The sequence below is a fragment of the Schistocerca gregaria genome, chromosome 6 (genome assembly GCF_023897955.1).
Source record: "Schistocerca gregaria isolate iqSchGreg1 chromosome 6, iqSchGreg1.2, whole genome shotgun sequence".
NCBI lineage: Eukaryota > Metazoa > Arthropoda > Insecta > Orthoptera > Acrididae > Schistocerca > Schistocerca gregaria.
This window is the reverse complement of record NC_064925.1, coordinates 188,370,294-188,391,803: the sequence shown is the minus strand read 5'-3', so window position 1 is coordinate 188,391,803 and position 21,510 is coordinate 188,370,294. Positions and strand designations below refer to the sequence as shown.

The window sequence follows — 21,510 nt, the reverse complement described above, 5'->3', positions numbered from 1 at the left end:
ATAAGCCACTTCCCTTCACCTAAAAACCAACTATTAATGCAAATCTGTGGTGCATCAGCATGTCATGTACAAATTTCACGTGTGTGACCCACAAAGTATTTTCCCACATGTCTGGCAATCTGCCATTACATACAGTTACCTAAATAAATTCCAAAAGTGTCAGCCAATGAATACCACAACACTGAAGTGTTTAGACAGCAGACCAGTATGCTAATATTAACATATAGCATTTAGATGTGAGACTCTACTATTTTGACAGCACTTTGAATCCCATCAATGTGATACAAGTCGATGGTGTTCACAATTGCAGCTGATGCACCTCTCATCCTGTGTCTAGGAGAAAGATTGGACAAACTCTGCATGCAATATTCTTCATGTTACATACACAGAAGCTCTACCACATAAGCAGATACAGTGCCAGTCAAGACACAAAACACTAGCAAGCTTCAAGATTTCAGGAATAGACAACTACATCACAAACCAGTTTGTGTCATATGACACCAGTAGCTACTCAGTTATTAACTGCTTTCAAATACTAAATCTATCACTCTTTGTTCTGCACTAGCAATTCTTCCTGCAATAACAACATTCACCAACCTGGATTACTGCTGATTGACATTTCACAGGAACATAACTACAGCTACTAACACAATGCTAACATGGTTTCTCTTACCACATGTCCCCTCGATATTTTAGGCTCATTCACACACCTCAATCACAGTGTTTCACTGTTGTCAAGTAGACCTGCCCTGTGTACACCTGGATCAACACAAATATATCACCTGGTATTGTACTGAAAACGGAACTATGTCCATCATTCCTACTACTATCTCACACAAGTCGCAATAACCCGTCCATGCCCTGGTAATGACCTACACTGCTGTGTTTCAAAGTGTGCAATACGAATGCTGTTTTTAATGGTTCGTGAGGCTACTGTGTCTCTTCTTGCAGTCACTATTGTCTTCTGGCGCCATTGGATGAATAGAACCATGCTTGGTCTCTGTGGAGTTCCTCAGTAATTTACATGGTCACAGGCTGTGTCTTCTTGTGTTGTACTTGATGTGTGAGTTAAAAGTTGCATTGCATATGAGCACTCTGTAATTAAATCGATAGGTATCGTAAGAAAGTACCACTGCAAGAGTAATGCAATTTGTGTTAGCAGTGAAGACAGTTTGGCCAAAATATTCGCTTGTTTTGAGAGTCTTGAAGACCTGCTACCTGCTCCAGTCAGAGTCATTTATCCCACACATTAGAGAAGTGTGTTTCATACGTATGCCTATAAGACACTAAACTCAGGATGTGAGAACATGGCGACAATAGCTGCCAACACGTCTTGCTGCCGCCTAGCGGCAGCTGTGTGAAACTGCTGCTGCTCTGGGTGGATGGTGCGAGAGCAAACGACTCTACGATCTAAGTTTTACACCCAAAACTGCCAAATCTACAGTTGACAGAGCTGCCACTTACTAAGAACGACACCTCGCAGTAATTAGTTCACAAATTAGCACTCGGCAGGCCTTGTGTTCCTCGCCAGAGCTGTGTAAACCTACGTCCAAGCCGAACCATGTTTGACGCGACGCCATAACTATATATACAATTTCAGAGGGCTCCTCAAATGTACTCGCTTCGGCGGTACATGTACTAAAATTGGAACGATACAGAGAAGATTAGCATGGCCCCTGCGCAAGGATGACACGCAAAATCGTGAAGCGTTCCACATTTTTTTTCGCAATCTCACTCTCTCATGCCTCACATCAGCTGCTAATACCATCAGCCAACTACACAAGTTTCGCTTCATATCTGCACCCACTTGTCACAAACTATGCTCTCCATTTACGCAGTTCTCCTCCACTTTCTTTCATTCACAACAGAACATGACAAAACTGGCAATAAACCTATCCCTTACATCACCAATGCACATCTAAAATGTCACTCTAATAACAAGTCAGCAAGCATACCAAAACCACAAGTACATGTCACTAGCACCCCTTCAACACAAATCACAGCCAGGCTAAGCCTAGCACAGGCAAAAGCCTCTTCTCTTCCTCAGTATCACACTCAGCTGTCACAGCATCTCTTGCTACTGTCTCAATCATGTCATTTCATAACACACACCTACTGCCACACACAACATTTGGAAACCTTACACCAACTTTACACAAGATAGCTGCATGTTCCAAATCTTTCTCACTCACATACTTTCACTTAGACTACTGCTTAAATACACTCTAGCGCTCTAAAATTAGCTTGCATTACCTAATATTTATTTTTCTCTAACGCCTACAAAGCTTCTGGTGCCTGTAAGCCACTATCACATACTGTCTGCACACAGACCCACAATATTTAACTTTATTCATCTTCATGGCTGCAGCTGATGCCATAATTGTTTGAGCAGCATAAACAAACCTGTGAAGGAAGGTGTATCTTTCATCATTAAGTGTGCAAGCTACCCCTTTACAGGAAGTTTATTTAACATTATGTTTCAAGTAACTTTCCTAGTGGCCTTGCTATCCAGCTGCAGCCTCATAATACAGACTGCAGGTGACACCTCATCAGGTTCTTAACTGAAGCATATCTGCCTGTGTAATGAGCCACTGCCCTTCACCTAAAAACCAACTATTACTGCAAATCTGTGGTGCATCAGCATGTCATGTACAAATTTCACTGGTGTGACCCACAAAGTATTTTCCCACATGTCTGGCAATCTGCCATTACATACAGTTACCTAAATAAATTCCAAAAGTGTCAGCCAATGAATACCACAACACTGAAGTGTTTAGACAGCAGACCAGTATGCTAATATTAACATATAGCATTTAGATGTGAGACTCTACTATTTTGACAGCACTTTGAATCCCATCAATATGATACAAGTCGATGGTGTTCACAATTGCAGCTGATGCACCTCTCATCCTGTGTCTAGGAGAAAGATTGGACAAAATCTGCATGCAATATTCATCATGTTACATACACAGAAGCTCTACCACATAAGCAGATACAGAGCCAGTCAAGACACAAAACACTAGCAAGCTTCAAGATTTCAGGAATAGACAACTACATCACAAACCAGTTTGTGTCACATGACACCAGTAGCTACTCAGTTATTAACTGCTTTCAAATACTAAATCTATCACTCTTTGTTCTGCACTAGCAATTCTTCCTGCAATAACAACATTCACCAACCTGGATTACAGCTGATTGACATTTCACAGAAACATAACTACAGCTACTAACACAATGCTAACATGGTTTCTCTTACCACATGTCCCCTCGATATTTTAGGCTCATTCACACACCTCAATCACAGTGTTTCACTGTTGTCAAGTAGACCTGCCCTGTGTACACCTGGATCAACACAAATATATCACCTGGTGTTGTACTGAAAACAGAACTATGTCCATCATTCCTACTACTATCTCACACAAGTCGCAATAACCCGTCCATGCCCTGGTAATGACCTACACTGCTGTGTTTCAAAGTGTGCAATACGAATGCTGTTTTTAATGGTTCGTGAGGCTACTGTGTCTCTTCTTGCAGTCACTATTGTCTTCTGGCGCCATTGGATGAATAGAACCATGCTTGGTCTCTGTGGAGTTCCTCAGTAATTTACATGGTCACAGGCTGTGTCTTCTTGTGTTGTACTTGATGTGTGAGTTAAAAGTTGCATTGCATATGAGCACTCTGTAATTAAATCGATAGGTATCGTAAGAAAGTACCACTGCAAGAGTAATGCAATTTGTGTTAGCAGTGAAGACAGTTTGGCCAAAATATTCGCTTGTTTTGAGAGTCTTGAAGACCTGCTACCTGCTCCAGTCAGAGTCATTTATCCCACACATTAGAGAAGTGTGTTTCATACGTATGCCTATAAGACACTAAACTCGGGATGTGAGAACATGGCGACAATAGCTGCCAACACGTCTTGCTGCCGCCTAGCGGCAGCTGTGTGAAACTGCTGCTGCTCTGGGTGGATGGTGCGAGAGCAAACGACTCTACGATCTAAGTTTTACACCCAAAACTGCCAAATCTACAGTTGACAGAGCTGCCACTTACTAAGAACGACACCTCGCAGTAATTAGTTCACAAATTAGCACTCGGCAGGCCTTGTGTTCCTCGCCAGAGCTGTGTAAACCTACGTCCAAGCCGAACCATGTTTGACGCGACGCCATAACTATATATACAATTTCAGAGGGCTCCTCGAATGTACTCGCTTCGGCGGTACATATACTAAAATTGGAACGATACAGAGAAGATTAGCATGGCCCCTGCGCAAGGATGACACGCAAAATCGTGAAGCGTTCCACATTTTTTTTCGCAATCTCACTCTCTCATGCCTCACATCAGCTGCTAATACCATCAGCCAACTACACAAGTTTCGCTTCATATCTGCACCCACTTGTCACAAACTATGCTCTCCATTTACGCAGTTCTCCTCCACTTTCTTTCATTCACAACAGAACATGACAAAACTGGCAATAAACCTATCCCTTACATCAGCAATGCACATCTAAAATGTCACTCTAATAACAAGTCAGCAAGCACACCAAAACCACAAGTACATGTCACTAGCACCCCTTCAACACAAATCACAGCCAGGCTAAGCCTAGCACAGGCAAAAGCCTCTTCTCTTCCTCAGTATCACACTCAGCTGTCACAGCATCTCTTGCTACTGTCTCAATCATGTCATTTCATAACACACACCTACTGCCACACACAACATTTGGAAACCTTACACCAACTTTACACAAGATAGCTGCATGTTCCAAATCTTTCTCACTCACATACTTTCACTTAGACTACTGCTTAAATACACTCTAGCGCTCTAAAATTAGCTTGCATTACCTAATATTTATTTTTCTCTAACGCCTACAAAGCTTCTGGTGCCTGTAAGCCACTATCACATACTGTCTGCACACAGACCCACTATATTTATCTTTATTCATCTTCATGGCTGTAGCTGATGCCATAATTGTTTGGGCAGCATAAACAAACATGTGAAGGAAGGTGTATCTTACATCATTAAGTGTGCAAGCTACCCCTTTACAGGAAGTTTATTTAACATTATGTTTCAAGTAACTTTCCTAGTGGCCTTGCTATCCAGCTGCAGCCTCATAATACAGACTGCAGGTGACACCTCATCAGGTTCTTAACTGAAGCATATCTGCCTGTGTAATAAGCCACTGCCCTTCACCTAAAAACCAACTATTACTGCAAATCTGTGGTGCATCAGCATGTCATGTACAAATTTCACGTGTGTAACCCACAAAGTATTTTCCCACATGTCTGGCAATCTGCCATTACATACAGTTACCTAAATAAATTCCAAAAGTGTCAGCCAATGAATACCACAACACTGAAGTGTTTAGACAGCAGACCAGTATGCTAATATTAACATATAGCATTTAGATGTGAGACTCTACTATTTTGACAGCACTTTGAATCCCATCAATGTGATACAAGTCGATGGTGTTCACAATTGCAGCTGATGCACCTCTCATCCTGTGTCTAGGAGAAAGATTGGACAAACTCTGCATGCAATATTCCTCATGTTACATACACAGAAGCTCTACCACATAAGCAGATACAGAGCCAGTCAAGACACGAAACACTAGCAAGCTTCAAGATTTCAGGAATAGACAACTACATCACAAACCAGTTTGTGTCACATGACACCAGTAGCTACTCAGTTATTAACTGCTTTCAAATACTAAATCTATCACTCTTTGTTCTGCACTAGCAATTCTTCCTGCAATAACAACATTCACCAATCTGGATTACAGCTGATTGACATTTCACAGGAACATAACTACAGCTACTAACACAATGCTAACATGGTTTCTCTTACCACATGACCCCTCGATATTTTAGGCTCATTCACACACCTCAATCACAGTGTTTCACTGTTGTCAAGTAGACCTGCCCTGTGTACACCTGGATCAACACAAATATATCACCTGGTATTGTACTGAAAACGGAACTATGTCCATCATTCCTACTACTATCTCACACAAGTCGCAATAACCCGTCCATGCCCTGGTAATGACCTACACTGCTGTGTTTCAAAGTGTGCAAAACGAATGCTGTTTTTAATGGTTCGTGAGGCTACTGTGTCTCTTCTTGCAGTCACTATTGTCTTCTGGCGCCATTGGATGAATAGAACCATGCTTGGTCTCTGAGGAGTTCCTCAGTAATTTACATGGTCACAGGCTGTGTCTTCTTGTGTTGTACTTGATGTGTGAGTTAAAAGTTGCATTGCATATGAGCACTCTGTAATTAAATCGATAGGTATCGTAAGAAAGTACCACTGCAAGAGTAATGCAATTTGTGTTAGCAGTGAAGACAGTTTGGCCAAAATATTCGCTTGTTTTGAGAGTCTTGAAGACCTGCTACCTGCTCCAGTCAGAGTCATTTATCCCACACATTAGAGAAGTGTGTTTCATACGTATGCCTATAAGACACTAAACTCAGGATGTGAGAACATGGCGACAATAGCTGCCAACACGTCTTGCTGCCGCCTAGCGGCAGCTGTGTGAAACTGCTGCTGCTCTGGGTGGATGGTGCGAGAGCTAACGACTCTACGATCTAAGTTTTACACCCAAAACTGCCAAATCTACAGTTGACAGAGCTGCCACTTACTAAGAACGACACCTCGCAGTAATTAGTTCACAAATTAGCACTCGGCAGGCCTTGTGTTCCTCGCCAGAGCTGTGTAAACCTACGTCCAAGCCGAACCATGTTTGACGCGACGCCATAACTATATATACAATTTCAGAGGGCTCCTCGAATGTACTCGCTTCGGCGGTACATATACTAAAATTGGAACGATACAGAGAAGATTAGCATGGCCCCTGCGCAAGGATGACACGCAAAATCGTGAAGCGTTCCACATTTTTTTTCGCAATCTCACTCTCTCATGCCTCACATCAGCTGCTAATACCATCAGCCAACTACACAAGTTTCGCTTCATATCTGCACCCACTTGTCACAAACTATGCTCTCCATTTACGCAGTTCTCCTCCACTTTCTTTCATTCACAACAGAACATGACAAAACTGGCAATGAACCTATCCCTTACATCACCAATGCACATCTAAAATGTCACTCTAATAACAAGTCAGCAAGCATACCAAAACCACAAGTACATGTCACTAGCACCCCTTCAACACAAATCACAGCCAGGCTAAGCCTAGCACAGGCAAAAGCCTCTTCTCTTCCTCAGTATCACACTCAGCTGTCACAGCATCTCTTGCTACTGTCTCAATCATGTCATTTCATAACACACACCTACTGCCACACACAACATTTGGAAACCTTACACCAACTTTACACAAGATAGCTGCATGTTCCAAATCTTTCTCACTCACATACTTTCACTTAGACTACTGCTTAAATACACTCTAGCGCTCTAAAATTAGCTTGCATTACCTAATATTTATTTTTCTCTAACGCCTACAAAGCTTCTGGTGCCTGTAAGCCACTATCACATACTGTCTGCACACAGACCCACTATATTTATCTTTATTCATCTTCATGGCTGCAGCTGATGCCATAATTGTTTGAGCAGCATAAACAAACATGTGAAGGAAGGTGTATCTTTCATCATTAAGTGTGCAAGCTACCCCTTTACAGGAAGTTTATTTAACATTATGTTTCAAGTAACTTTCCTAGTGGCCTTGCTATCCAGCTGCAGCCTCATAATACAGACTGCAGGTGACACTTCATCAGGTTCTTAACTGAAGCATATCTGCCTGTGTAATAAGCCACTGCCCTTCACCTAAAAACCAACTATTACTGCAAATCTGTGGTGCATCAGCATGTCATGTACAAATTTCACTGGTGTGACCCACAAAGTATTTTCCCACATGTCTGGCAATCTGCCATTACATACAGTTACCTAAATAAATTCCAAAAGTGTCAGCCAATGAATACCACAACACTGAAGTGTTTAGACAGCAGACCAGTATGCTAATATTAACATATAGCATTTAGATGTGAGACTCTACTATTTTGACAGCACTTTGAATCCCATCAATGTGATACAAGTCGATGGTGTTCACAATTGCAGCTGATGCACCTCTCATCCTGTGTCTAGGAGAAAGATTGGACAAACTCTGCATGCAATATTCCTCATGTTACATACACAGAAGCTCTACCACATAAGCAGATACAGAGCCAGTCAAGACACGAAACACTAGCAAGCTTCAAGATTTCAGGAATAGACAACTACATCACAAACCAGTTTGTGTCACATGACACCAGTAGCTACTCAGTTATTAACTGCTTTCAAATACTAAATCTATCACTCTTTGTTCTGCACTAGCAATTCTTCCTGCAATAACAACATTCACCAATCTGGATTACAGCTGATTGACATTTCACAGGAACATAACTACAGCTACTAACACAATGATAACATGGTTTCTCTTACCACATGTCCCCTCGATATTTTAGGCTCATTCACACACCTCAATCACAGTGTTTCACTGTTGTCAAGTAGACCTGCCCTGTGTACACCTGGATCAACACAAATATATCACCTGGTATTGTACTGAAAACGGAACTATGTCCATCATTCCTACTACTATCTCACACAAGTCGCAATAACCCGTCCATGCCCTGGTAATGACCTACACTGCTGTGTTTCAAAGTGTGCAAAACGAATGCTGTTTTTAATGGTTCGTGAGGCTACTGTGTCTCTTCTTGCAGTCACTATTGTCTTCTGGCGCCATTGGATGAATAGAACCATGCTTGGTCTCTGTGGAGTTCCTCAGTAATTTACATGGTCACAGGCTGTGTCTTCTTGTGTTGTACTTGATGTGTGAGTTAAAAGTTGCATTGCATATGAGCACTCTGTAATTAAATCGATAGGTATCGTAAGAAAGTACCACTGCAAGAGTAATGCAATTTGTGTTAGCAGTGAAGACAGTTTGGCCAAAATATTCGCTTGTTTTGAGAGTCTTGAAGACCTGCTACCTGCTCCAGTCAGAGTCATTTATCCCACACATTAGAGAAGTGTGTTTCATACGTATGCCTATAAGACACTAAACTCAGGATGTGAGAACATGGCGACAATAGCTGCCAACACGTCTTGCTGCCGCCTAGCGGCAGCTGTGTGAAACTGCTGCTGCTCTGGGTGGATGGTGCGAGAGCAAACGACTCTACGATCTAAGTTTTACACCCAAAACTGCCAAATCTACAGTTGACAGAGCTGCCACTTACTAAGAACGACACCTCGCAGTAATTAGTTCACAAATTAGCACTCGGCAGGCCTTGTGTTCCTCGCCAGAGCTGTGTAAACCTACGTCCAAGCCGAACCATGTTTGACGCGACGCCATAACTATATATACAATTTCAGAGGGCTCCTCGAATGTACTCGCTTCGGCGGTACATATACTAAAATTGGAACGATACAGAGAAGATTAGCATGGCCCCTGCGCAAGGATGACACGCAAAATCGTGAAGCGTTCCACATTTTTTTTCGCAATCTCACTCTCTCATGCCTCACATCAGCTGCTAATACCATCAGCCAACTACACAAGTTTCGCTTCATATCTGCACCCACTTGTCACAAACTATGCTCTCCATTTACGCAGTTCTCCTCCACTTTCTTTCATTCACAACAGAACATGACAAAACTGGCAATAAACCTATCCCTTACATCACCAATGCACATCTAAAATGTCACTCTAATAACAAGTCAGCAAGCATACCAAAACCACAAGTACATGTCACTAGCACCCCTTCAACACAAATCACAGCCAGGCTAAGCCTAGCACAGGCAAAAGCCTCTTCTCTTCCTCAGTATCACACTCAGCTGTCACAGCATCTCTTGCTACTGTCTCAATCATGTCATTTCATAACACACACCTACTGCCACACACAACATTTGGAAACCTTACACCAACTTTACACAAGATAGCTGCATGTTCCAAATCTTTCTCACTCACATACTTTCACTTAGACTACTGCTTAAATACACTCTAGCGCTCTAAAATTAGCTTGCATTAGCTAATATTTATTTTTCTCTAACGCCTACAAAGCTTCTGGTGCCTGTAAGCCACTATCACATACTGTCTGCACACAGACCCACAATCTTTATTCATCTTCATGGCTGCAGCTGATGCCATAATTGTTTGAGCAGCATAAACAAACATGTGAAGGAAGGTGTATCTTTCATCATTAAGTGTGCAAGCTACCCCTTTACAGGAAGTTTATTTAACATTATGTTTCAAGTAACTTTCCTAGTGGCCTTGCTATCCAGCTGCAGCCTCATAATACAGACTGCAGGTGACACTTCATCAGGTTCTTAACTGAAGCATATCTGCCTGTGTAATAAGCCACTGCCCTTCACCTAAAAACCAACTATTACTGCAAATCTGTGGTGCATCAGCATGTCATGTACAAATTTCACGTGTGTGACCCACAAAGTATTTTCCCACATGTCTGGCAATCTGCCATTACATACAGTTACCTAAATAAATTCCAAAAGTGTCAGCCAATGAATACCACAACACTGAAGTGTTTAGACAGCAGACCAGTATGCTAATATTAACATATAGCATTTAGATGTGAGACTCTACTATTTTGACAGCACTTTGAATCCCATCAATGTGATACAAGTCGATGGTGTTCACAATTGCAGCTGATGCACCTCTCATCCTGTGTCTAGGAGAAAGATTGGACAAACTCTGCATGCAATATTCCTCATGTTACATACACAGAAGCTCTACCACATAAGCAGATACAGAGCCAGTCAAGACACGAAACACTAGCAAGCTTCAAGATTTCAGGAATAGACAACTACATCACAAACCAGTTTGTGTCACATGACACCAGTAGCTACTCAGTTATTAACTGCTTTCAAATACTAAATCTATCACTCTTTGTTCTGCACTAGCAATTCTTCCTGCAATAACAACATTCACCAATCTGGATTACAGCTGATTGACATTTCACAGGAACATAACTACAGCTACTAACACAATGCTAACATGGTTTCTCTTACCACATGTCCCCTCGATATTTTAGGCTCATTCACACACCTCAATCACAGTGTTTCACTGTTGTCAAGTAGACCTGCCCTGTGTACACCTGGATCAACACAAATATATCACCTGGTATTGTACTGAAAACGGAACTATGTCCATCATTCCTACTACTATCTCACACAAGTCGCAATAACCCGTCCATGCCCTGGTAATGACCTACACTGCTGTGTTTCAAAGTGTGCAAAACGAATGCTGTTTTTAATGGTTCGTGAGGCTACTGTGTCTCTTCTTGCAGTCACTATTGTCTTCTGGCGCCATTGGATGAATAGAACCATGCTTGGTCTCTGTGGAGTTCCTCAGTAATTTACATGGTCACAGGCTGTGTCTTCTTGTGTTGTACTTGATGTGTGAGTTAAAAGTTGCATTGCATATGAGCACTCTGTAATTAAATCGATAGGTATCGTAAGAAAGTACCACTGCAAGAGTAATGCAATTTGTGTTAGCAGTGAAGACAGTTTGGCCAAAATATTCGCTTGTTTTGAGAGTCTTGAAGACCTGCTACCTGCTCCAGTCAGAGTCATTTATCCCACACATTAGAGAAGTGTGTTTCATACGTATGCCTATAAGACACTAAACTCAGGATGTGAGAACATGGCGACAATAGCTGCCAACACGTCTTGCTGCCGCCTAGCGGCAGCTGTGTGAAACTGCTGCTGCTCTGGGTGGATGGTGCGAGAGCAAACGACTCTACGATCTAAGTTTTACACCCAAAACTGCCAAATCTACAGTTGACAGAGCTGCCACTTACTAAGAACGACACCTCGCAGTAATTAGTTCACAAATTAGCACTCGGCAGGCCTTGTGTTCCTCGCCAGAGCTGTGTAAACCTACGTCCAAGCCGAACCATGTTTGACGCGACGCCATAACTATATATACAATTTCAGAGGGCTCCTCGAATGTACTCGCTTCGGCGGTACATATACTAAAATTGGAACGATACAGAGAAGATTAGCATGGCCCCTGCGCAAGGATGACACGCAAAATCGTGAAGCGTTCCACATTTTTTTTTCGCAATCTCACTCTCTCATGCCTCACATCAGCTGCTAATACCATCAGCCAACTACACAAGTTTCGCTTCATATCTGCACCCACTTGTCACAAACTATGCTCTCCATTTACGCAGTTCTCCTCCACTTTCTTTCATTCACAACAGAACATGACAAAACTGGCAATAAACCTATCCCTTACATCACCAATGCACATCTAAAATGTCACTCTAATAACAAGTCAGCAAGCATACCAAAACCACAAGTACATGTCACTAGCACCCCTTCAACAAAAATCACAGCCAGGCTAAGCTTAGCACAGGCAAAAGCCTCTTCTCTTCCTCAGTATCACACTCAGCTGTCACAGCATCTCTTGCTACTGTCTCAATCATGTCATTTCATAACACACACCTACTGCCACACACAACATTTGGAAACCTTACACCAACTTTACACAAGATAGCTGCATGTTCCAAATCTTTCTCACTCACATACTTTCACTTAGACTACTGCTTAAATACACTCTAGCGCTCTAAAATTAGCTTGTATTACCTAATATTTATTTTTCTCTAACGCCTACAAAGCTTCTGGTGCCTGTAAGCCACTATCACATACTGTCTGCACACAGACCCACAATATTTATCTTTATTCATCTTCATGGCTGCAGCTGATGCCATAATTGTTTGAGCAGCATAAACAAACATGTGAAGGAAGGTGTATCTTTCATCATTAAGTGTGCAAGCTACCCCTTTACAGGAAGTTTATTTAACATTATGTTTCAAGTAACTTTCCTAGTGGCCTTGCTATCCAGCTGCAGCCTCATAATACAGACTGCAGGTGACACTTCATCAGGTTCTTAACTGAAGCATATCTGCCTGTGTAATAAGCCACTGCCCTTCACCTAAAAACCAACTATTACTGCAAATCTGTGGTGCATCAGCATGTCATGTACAAATTTCACGTGTGTGACCCACAAAGTATTTTCCCACATGTCTGGCAATCTGCCATTACATACAGTTACCTACATAAATTCCAAAAGTGTCAGCCAATGAATACCACAACACTGAAGTGTTTAGACAGCAGACCAGTATGCTAATATTAACATATAGCATTTAGATGTGAGACTCTACTATTTTGACAGCACTTTGAATCCCATCAATGTGATACAAGTCGATGGTGTTCACAATTGCAGCTGATGCACCTCTCATCCTGTGTCTAGGAGAAAGATTGGACAAACTCTGCATGCAATATTCCTCATGTTACATACACAGAAGCTCTACCACATAAGCAGATACAGAGCCAGTCAAGACACGAAACACTAGCAAGCTTCAAGATTTCAGGAATAGACAACTACATCACAAACCAGTTTGTGTCACATGACACCAGTAGCTACTCAGTTATTAACTGCTTTCAAATACTAAATCTATCACTCTTTGTTCTGCACTAGCAATTCTTCCTGCAATAACAACATTCACCAATCTGGATTACAGCTGATTGACATTTCACAGGAACATAACTACAGCTACTAACACAATGCTAACATGGTTTCTCTTACCACATGTCCCCTCGATATTTTAGGCTCATTCACACACCTCAATCACAGTGTTTCACTGTTGTCAAGTAGACCTGCCCTGTGTACACCTGGATCAACACAAATATATCACCTGGTATTGTACTGAAAACGGAACTATGTCCATCATTCCTACTACTATCTCACACAAGTCGCAATAACCCGTCCATGCCCTGGTAATGACCTACACTGCTGTGTTTCAAAGTGTGCAAAACGAATGCTGTTTTTAATGGTTTGTGAGGCTACTGTGTCTCTTCTTGCAGTCACTATTGTCTTCTGGCGCCATTGGATGAATAGAACCATGCTTGGTCTCTGTGGAGTTCCTCAGTAATTTACATGGTCACAGGCTGTGTCTTCTTGTGTTGTACTTGATGTGTGAGTTAAAAGTTGCATTGCATATGAGCACTCTGTAATTAAATCGATAGGTATCGTAAGAAAGTACCACTGCAAGAGTAATGCAATTTGTGTTAGCAGTGAAGACAGTTTGGCCAAAATATTCGCTTGTTTTGAGAGTCTTGAAGACCTGCTACCTGCTCCAGTCAGAGTCATTTATCCCACACATTAGAGAAGTGTGTTTCATACGTATGCCTATAAGACACTAAACTCAGGATGTGAGAACATGGCGACAATAGCTGCCAACACGTCTTGCTGCCGCCTAGCGGCAGCTGTGTGAAACTGCTGCTGCTCTGGGTGGATGGTGCGAGAGCAAACGACTCTACGATCTAAGTTTTACACCCAAAACTGCCAAATCTACAGTTGACAGAGCTGCCACTTACTAAGAACGACACCTCGCAGTAATTAGTTCACAAATTAGCACTCGCCAGGCCTTGTGTTCCTCGCCAGAGCTGTGTAAACCTACGTCCAAGCCGAACCATGTTTGACGCGACGCCATAACTATATATACAATTTCAGAGGGCTCCTCGAATGTACTCGCTTCGGCGGTACATATACTAAAATTGGAACGATACAGAGAAGATTAGCATGGCCCCTGCGCAAGGATGACACGCAAAATCGTGAAGCGTTCCACATTTTTTTTCGCAATCTCACTCTCTCATGCCTCACATCAGCTGCTAATACCATCAGCCAACTACACAAGTTTCGCTTCATATCTGCACCCACTTGTCACAAACTATGCTCTCCATTTACGCAGTTCTCCTCCACTTTCTTTCATTCACAACAGAACATGACAAAACTGGCAATAAACCTATCCCTTATATCACCAATGCACATCTAAAATGTCACTCTAATAACAAGTCAGCAAGCATACCAAAACCACAAGTACATGTCACTAGCACCCCTTCAACAAAAATCACAGCCAGGCTAAGCCTAGCACAGGCAAAAGCCTCTTCTCTTCCTCAGTATCACACTCAGCTGTCACAGCATCTCTTGCTACTGTCTCAATCATGTCATTTCATAACACACACCTACTGCCACACACAACATTTGGAAACCTTACACCAACTTTACACAAGATAGCTGCATGTTCCAAATCTTTCTCACTCACATACTTTCACTTAGACTACTGCTTAAATACACTCTAGCGCTCTAAAATTAGCTTGCATTACCTAATATTTATTTTTCTCTAACGCCTACAAAGCTTCTGGTGCCTGTAAGCCACTATCACATACTGTCTGCACACAGACCCACAATATTTATCTTTATTCATCTTCATGGCTGCAGCTGATGCCATAATTGTTTGAGCAGCATAAACAAACATGTGAAGGAAGGTGTATCTTTCATGATTAAGTGTGCAAGCTACCCCTTTACAGGAAGTTTATTTAACATTATGTTTCAAGTAACTTTCCTAGTGGCCTTGCTATCCAGCTGCAGCCTCATAATACAGACTGCAGGTGACACCTCATCAGGTTCTTAACTGAAGCATATCTGCCTGTGTAATAAGCCACTGCCCTTCACCTAAAAACCAACTATTACTGCAAATCTGTGGTGCATCAGCATGTCATGTACAAATTTCACTGGTGTGACCCACAAAGTATTTTCCCACATGTCTGGCAATCTGCCATTACATACAGTTACCTAAATAAATTCCAAAAGTGTCAACCAATGAATACCACAACACTGAAGTGTTTAGACAGCAGACCAGTATGCTAATATTAACATATAGCATTTAGATGTGAGACTCTACTATTTTGACAGCACTTTGAATCCCATCAATGTGATACAAGTCGATGGTGTTCACAATTGCAGCTGATGCACCTCTCATCCTGTGTCTAGGAGAAAGATTGGACAAACTCTGCATGCAATATTCCTCATGTTACATACACAGAAGCTCTACCACATAAGCAGATACAGAGCCAGTCAAGACACGAAACACTAGCAAGCTTCAAGATTTCAGGAATAGACAACTACATCACAAACCAGTTTGTGTCACATGACACCAGTAGCTACTCAGTTATTAACTGCTTTCAAATACTAAATCTATCACTCTTTGTTCTGCACTAGCAATTCTTCCTGCAATAACAACATTCACCAATCTGGATTACAGCTGATTGACATTTCACAGGAACATAACTACAGCTACTAACACAATGCTAACATGGTTTCTCTTACCACATGTCCCCTCGATATTTTAGGCTCATTCACACACCTCAATCACAGTGTTTCACTGTTGTCAAGTAGACCTGCCCTGTGTACACCTGGATCAACACAAATATATCACCTGGTATTGTACTGAAAACGGAACTATGTCCATCATTCCTACTACTATCTCACACAAGTCGCAATAACCCGTCCATGCCCTGGTAATGACCTACACTGCTGTGTTTCAAAGTGTGCAAAACGAATGCTGTTTTTAATGGTTCGTGAGGCTACTGTGTCTCTTCTTGCAGTCACTATTGTCTTCTGGCGCCATTGGATGAATAGAACCATGCTTGGTCTCTGTGGAGTTCCTCAGTAATTTACATGGTCACAGGCTGTGTCTTCTTGTGTTGTACTTGATGTGTGAGTTAAAAGTTGCATTGCATATGAGCACTCTGTAATTAAATCGATAGGTATCGTAAGAAAGTACCACTGCAAGAGTAATGCAATTTGTGTTAGCAGTGAAGACAGTTTGGCCAAAATATTCGCTTGTTTTGAGAGTCTTGAAGACCTGCTACCTGCTCCAGTCAGAGTCATTTATCCCACACATTAGAGAAGTGTGTTTCATACGTATGCCTATAAGACACTAAACTCAGGATGTGAGAACATGGCGACAATAGCTGCCAACACGTCTTGCTGCCGCCTAGCGGCAGCTGTGTGAAACTGCTGCTGCTCTGGGTGGATGGTGCGAGAGCAAACGACTCTACGATCTAAGTTTTACACCCAAAACTGCCAAATCTACAGTTGACAGAGCTGCCACTTACTAAGAACGACACCTCGCAGTAATTAGTTCACAAATTAGCACTCGGCAGGCCTTGTGTTCCTCGCCAGAGCTGTGTAAACCTACGTCCAAGCCGAACCATGTTTGACGCGACGCCATAACTATATATACAATTTCAGAGGGCTCCTCGAATGTACTCGCTTCGGCGGTACATATACTAAAATTGGAACGATACAGAGAAGATTAGCATGGCCCCTGCGCAAGGATGACACGCAAAATCGTGAAGCGTTCCACATTTTTTTTCGCAATCTCACTCTCTCATGCCTCACATCAGCTGCTAATACCATCAGCCAACTACACAAGTTTCGCTTCATATCTGCACCCACTTGTCACAAACTATGCTCTCCATTTACGCAGTTCTCCTCCACTTTCTTTCATTCACAACAGAACATGACAAAACTGGCAATGAACCTATCCCTTACATCACCAATGCACATCTAAAATGTCACTCTAATAACAAGTCAGCAAGCATACCAAAACCACAAGTACATGTCACTAGCACCCCTTCAACACAAATCACAGCCAGGCTAAGCCTAGCACAGGCAAAAGCCTCTTCTCTTCCTCAGTATCACACTCAGCTGTCACAGCATCTCTTGCTACTGTCTCAATCATGTCATTTCATAACACACACCTACTGCCACACACAACATTTGGAAACCTTACACCAACTTTACACAAGATAGCTGCATGTTCCAAATCTTTCTCACTCACATACTTTCACTTAGACTACTGCTTAAATACACTCTAGCGCTCTAAAATTAGCTTGCATTACCTAATATTTATTTTTCTCTAACGCCTACAAAGCTTCTGGTGCCTGTAAGCCACTATCACATACTGTCTGCACACAGACCCACTATATTTATCTTTATTCATCTTCATGGCTGCAGCTGATGCCATAATTGTTTGAGCAGCATAAACAAACATGTGAAGGAAGGTGTATCTTTCATCATTAAGTGTGCAAGCTACCCCTTTACAGGAAGTTTATTTAACATTATGTTTCAAGTAACTTTCCTAGTGGCCTTGCTATCCAGCTGCAGCCTCATAATACAGACTGCAGGTGACACTTCATCAGGTTCTTAACTGAAGCATATCTGCCTGTGTAATAAGCCACTGCCCTTCACCTAAAAACCAACTATTACTGCAAATCTGTGGTGCATCAGCATGTCATGTACAAATTTCACTGGTGTGACCCACAAAGTATTTTCCCACATGTCTGGCAATCTGCCATTACATACAGTTACCTAAATAAATTCCAAAAGTGTCAGCCAATGAATACCACAACACTGAAGTGTTTAGACAGCAGACCAGTATGCTAATATTAACATATAGCATTTAGATGTGAGACTCTACTATTTTGACAGCACTTTGAATCCCATCAATGTGATACAAGTCGATGGTGTTCACAATTGCAGCTGATGCACCTCTCATCCTGTGTCTAGGAGAAAGATTGGACAAACTCTGCATGCAATATTCCTCATGTTACATACACAGAAGCTCTACCACATAAGCAGATACAGAGCCAGTCAAGACACGAAACACTAGCAAGCTTCAAGATTTCAGGAATAGACAACTACATCACAAACCAGTTTGTGTCACATGACACCAGTAGCTACTCAGTTATTAACTGCTTTCAAATACTAAATCTATCACTCTTTGTTCTGCACTAGCAATTCTTCCTGCAATAACAACATTCACCAATCTGGATTACAGCTGATTGACATTTCACAGGAACATAACTACAGCTACTAACACAATGATAACATGGTTTCTCTTACCACATGTCCCCTCGATATTTTAGGCTCATTCACACACCTCAATCACAGTGTTTCACTGTTGTCAAGTAGACCTGCCCTGTGTACACCTGGATCAACACAAATATATCACCTGGTATTGTACTGAAAACGGAACTATGTCCATCATTCCTACTACTATCTCACACAAGTCGCAATAACCCGTCCATGCCCTGGTAATGACCTACACTGCTGTGTTTCAAAGTGTGCAAAACGAATGCTGTTTTTAATGGTTCGTGAGGCTACTGTGTCTCTTCTTGCAGTCACTATTGTCTTCTGGCGCCATTGGATGAATAGAACCATGCTTGGTCTCTGTGGAGTTCCTCAGTAATTTACATGGTCACAGGCTGTGTCTTCTTGTGTTGTACTTGATGTGTGAGTTAAAAGTTGCATTGCATATGAGCACTCTGTAATTAAATCGATAGGTATCGTAAGAAAGTACCACTGCAAGAGTAATGCAATTTGTGTTAGCAGTGAAGACAGTTTGGCCAAAATATTCGCTTGTTTTGAGAGTCTTGAAGACCTGCTACCTGCTCCAGTCAGAGTCATTTATCCCACACATTAGAGAAGTGTGTTTCATACGTATGCCTATAAGACACTAAACTCAGGATGTGAGAACATGGCGACAATAGCTGCCAACACGTCTTGCTGCCGCCTAGCGGCAGCTGTGTGAAACTGCTGCTGCTCTGGGTGGATGGTGCGAGAGCAAACGACTCTACGATCTAAGTTTTACACCCAAAACTGCCAAATCTACAGTTGACAGAGCTGCCACTTACTAAGAACGACACCTCGCAGTAATTAGTTCACAAATTAGCACTCGGCAGGCCTTGTGTTCCTCGCCAGAGCTGTGTAAACCTACGTCCAAGCCGAACCATGTTTGACGCGACGCCATAACTATATATACAATTTCAGAGGGCTCCTCGAATGTACTCGCTTCGGCGGTACATATACTAAAATTGGAACGATACAGAGAAGATTAGCATGGCCCCTGCGCAAGGATGACACGCAAAATCGTGAAGCGTTCCACATTTTTTTTCGCAATCTCACTCTCTCATGCCTCACATCAGCTGCTAATACCATCAGCCAACTACACAAGTTTCGCTTCATATCTGCACCCACTTGTCACAAACTATGCTCTCCATTTACGCAGTTCTCCTCCACTTTCTTTCATTCACAACAGAACATGACAAAACTGGCAATAAACCTATCCCTTACATCACCAATGCACATCTAAAATGTCACTCTAATAACAAGTCAGCAAGCATACCAAAACCACAAGTACATGTCACTAGCACCCCTTCAACACAAATCACAGCCAGGCTAAGCCTAGCACAGGCAAAAGCCTCTTCTCTTCCTCAGTATCACACTCAGCTGTCACAGCATCTCTTGCTACTGTCTCAATCATGTCATTTCATAACACACACCTACTGCCACACACAACATTTGGAAACCTTACACCAACTTTACACAAGATAGCTGCATGTTCCAAATCTTTCTCACTCACATACTTTCACTTAGACTACTGCTTAAATACACTCTAGCGCTCTAAAATTAGCTTGCATTAGCTAATATTTATTTTTCTCTAACGCCTACAAAGCTTCTGGTGCCTGTAAGCCACTATCACATACTGTCTGCACACAGACCCACAATATTTATCTTTATTCATCTTCATGGCTGCAGCTGATGCCATAATTGTTTGAGCAGCATAAACAAACATGTGAAGGAAGGTGTATCTTTCATCATTAAGTGTGCAAGCTACCCCTTTACAGGAAGTTTATTTAACATTATGTTTCAAGTAACTTTCCTAGTGGCCTTGCTATCCAGCTGCAGCCTCATAATACAGACTGCAGGTGACACTTCATCAGGTTCTTAACTGAAGCATATCTGCCTGTGTAATAAGCCACTGCCCTTCACCTAAAAACCAACTATTACTGCAAATCTGTGGTGCATCAGCATGTCATGTACAAATTTCACGTGTGTGACCCACAAAGTATTTTCCCACATGTCTGGCAATCTGCCATTACATACAGTTACCTAAATAAATTCCAAAAGTGTCAGCCAATGAATACCACAACACTGAAGTGTTTAGACAGCAGACCAGTATGCTAATATTAACATATAGCATTTAGATGTGAGACTCTACTATTTTGACAGCACTTTGAATCCCATCAATGTGATACAAGTCGATGGTGTTCACAATTGCAGCTGATGCACCTCTCATCCTGTGTCTAGGAGAAAGATTGGACAAACTCTGCATGCAATATTCCTCATGTTACATACACAGAAGCTCTACCACATAAGCAGATACAGAGCCAGTCAAGACACGAAACACTAGCAAGCTTCAAGATTTCAGGAATAGACAACTACATCACAAACCAGTTTGTGTCACATGACACCAGTAGCTACTCAGTTATTAACTGCTTTCAAATACTAAATCTATCACTCTTTGTTCTGCACTAGCAATTCTTCCTGCAATAACAACATTCACCAATCTGGATTACAGCTGATTGACATTTCACAGGAACATAACTACAGCTACTAACACAATGCTAACATGGTTTCTCTTACCACATGTCCCCTCGATATTTTAGGCTCATTCACACACCTCAATCACAGTGTTTCACTGTTGTCAAGTAGACCTGCCCTGTGTACACCTGGATCAACACAAATATATCACCTGGTATTGTACTGAAAACGGAACTATGTCCATCATTCCTACTACTATCTCACACAAGTCGCAATAACC

General features: G+C 41.9%; 8 non-coding genes across 8 annotated transcripts; all 8 read left to right on the top strand.

Moving 5' to 3' along the window:
• The first annotated feature begins 1,614 nt into the window (after positions 1 to 1,614).
• On the top strand, positions 1,615 to 1,721 carry LOC126279645 (U6 spliceosomal RNA). The gene has a single exon (XR_007551112.1). It is a non-coding gene; the product is annotated as a U6 spliceosomal RNA (small nuclear RNA).
• A 2,476-nt stretch (positions 1,722 to 4,197) lies between these two features.
• Positions 4,198 to 4,304, top strand: LOC126279495 (U6 spliceosomal RNA). The gene has a single exon (XR_007550972.1). It is a non-coding gene; the product is annotated as a U6 spliceosomal RNA (small nuclear RNA).
• A 2,476-nt stretch (positions 4,305 to 6,780) lies between these two features.
• On the top strand, positions 6,781 to 6,887 carry LOC126279494 (U6 spliceosomal RNA). The gene has a single exon (XR_007550971.1). It is a non-coding gene; the product is annotated as a U6 spliceosomal RNA (small nuclear RNA).
• Positions 6,888 to 9,363: 2,476 nt separating this feature from the next.
• On the top strand, positions 9,364 to 9,470 carry LOC126279493 (U6 spliceosomal RNA). The gene has a single exon (XR_007550970.1). It is a non-coding gene; the product is annotated as a U6 spliceosomal RNA (small nuclear RNA).
• A 2,470-nt stretch (positions 9,471 to 11,940) lies between these two features.
• Positions 11,941 to 12,047, top strand: LOC126279492 (U6 spliceosomal RNA). Its single transcript, XR_007550969.1, has one exon. It is a non-coding gene; the product is annotated as a U6 spliceosomal RNA (small nuclear RNA).
• Positions 12,048 to 14,524: 2,477 nt separating this feature from the next.
• On the top strand, positions 14,525 to 14,631 carry LOC126279491 (U6 spliceosomal RNA). The gene has a single exon (XR_007550968.1). It is a non-coding gene; the product is annotated as a U6 spliceosomal RNA (small nuclear RNA).
• A 2,476-nt stretch (positions 14,632 to 17,107) lies between these two features.
• LOC126279490 (U6 spliceosomal RNA) lies at positions 17,108 to 17,214 on the top strand. The gene has a single exon (XR_007550967.1). It is a non-coding gene; the product is annotated as a U6 spliceosomal RNA (small nuclear RNA).
• Positions 17,215 to 19,690: 2,476 nt separating this feature from the next.
• Positions 19,691 to 19,797, top strand: LOC126279489 (U6 spliceosomal RNA). The gene has a single exon (XR_007550966.1). It is a non-coding gene; the product is annotated as a U6 spliceosomal RNA (small nuclear RNA).
• The last annotated feature ends 1,713 nt before the right edge of the window (positions 19,798 to 21,510 follow it).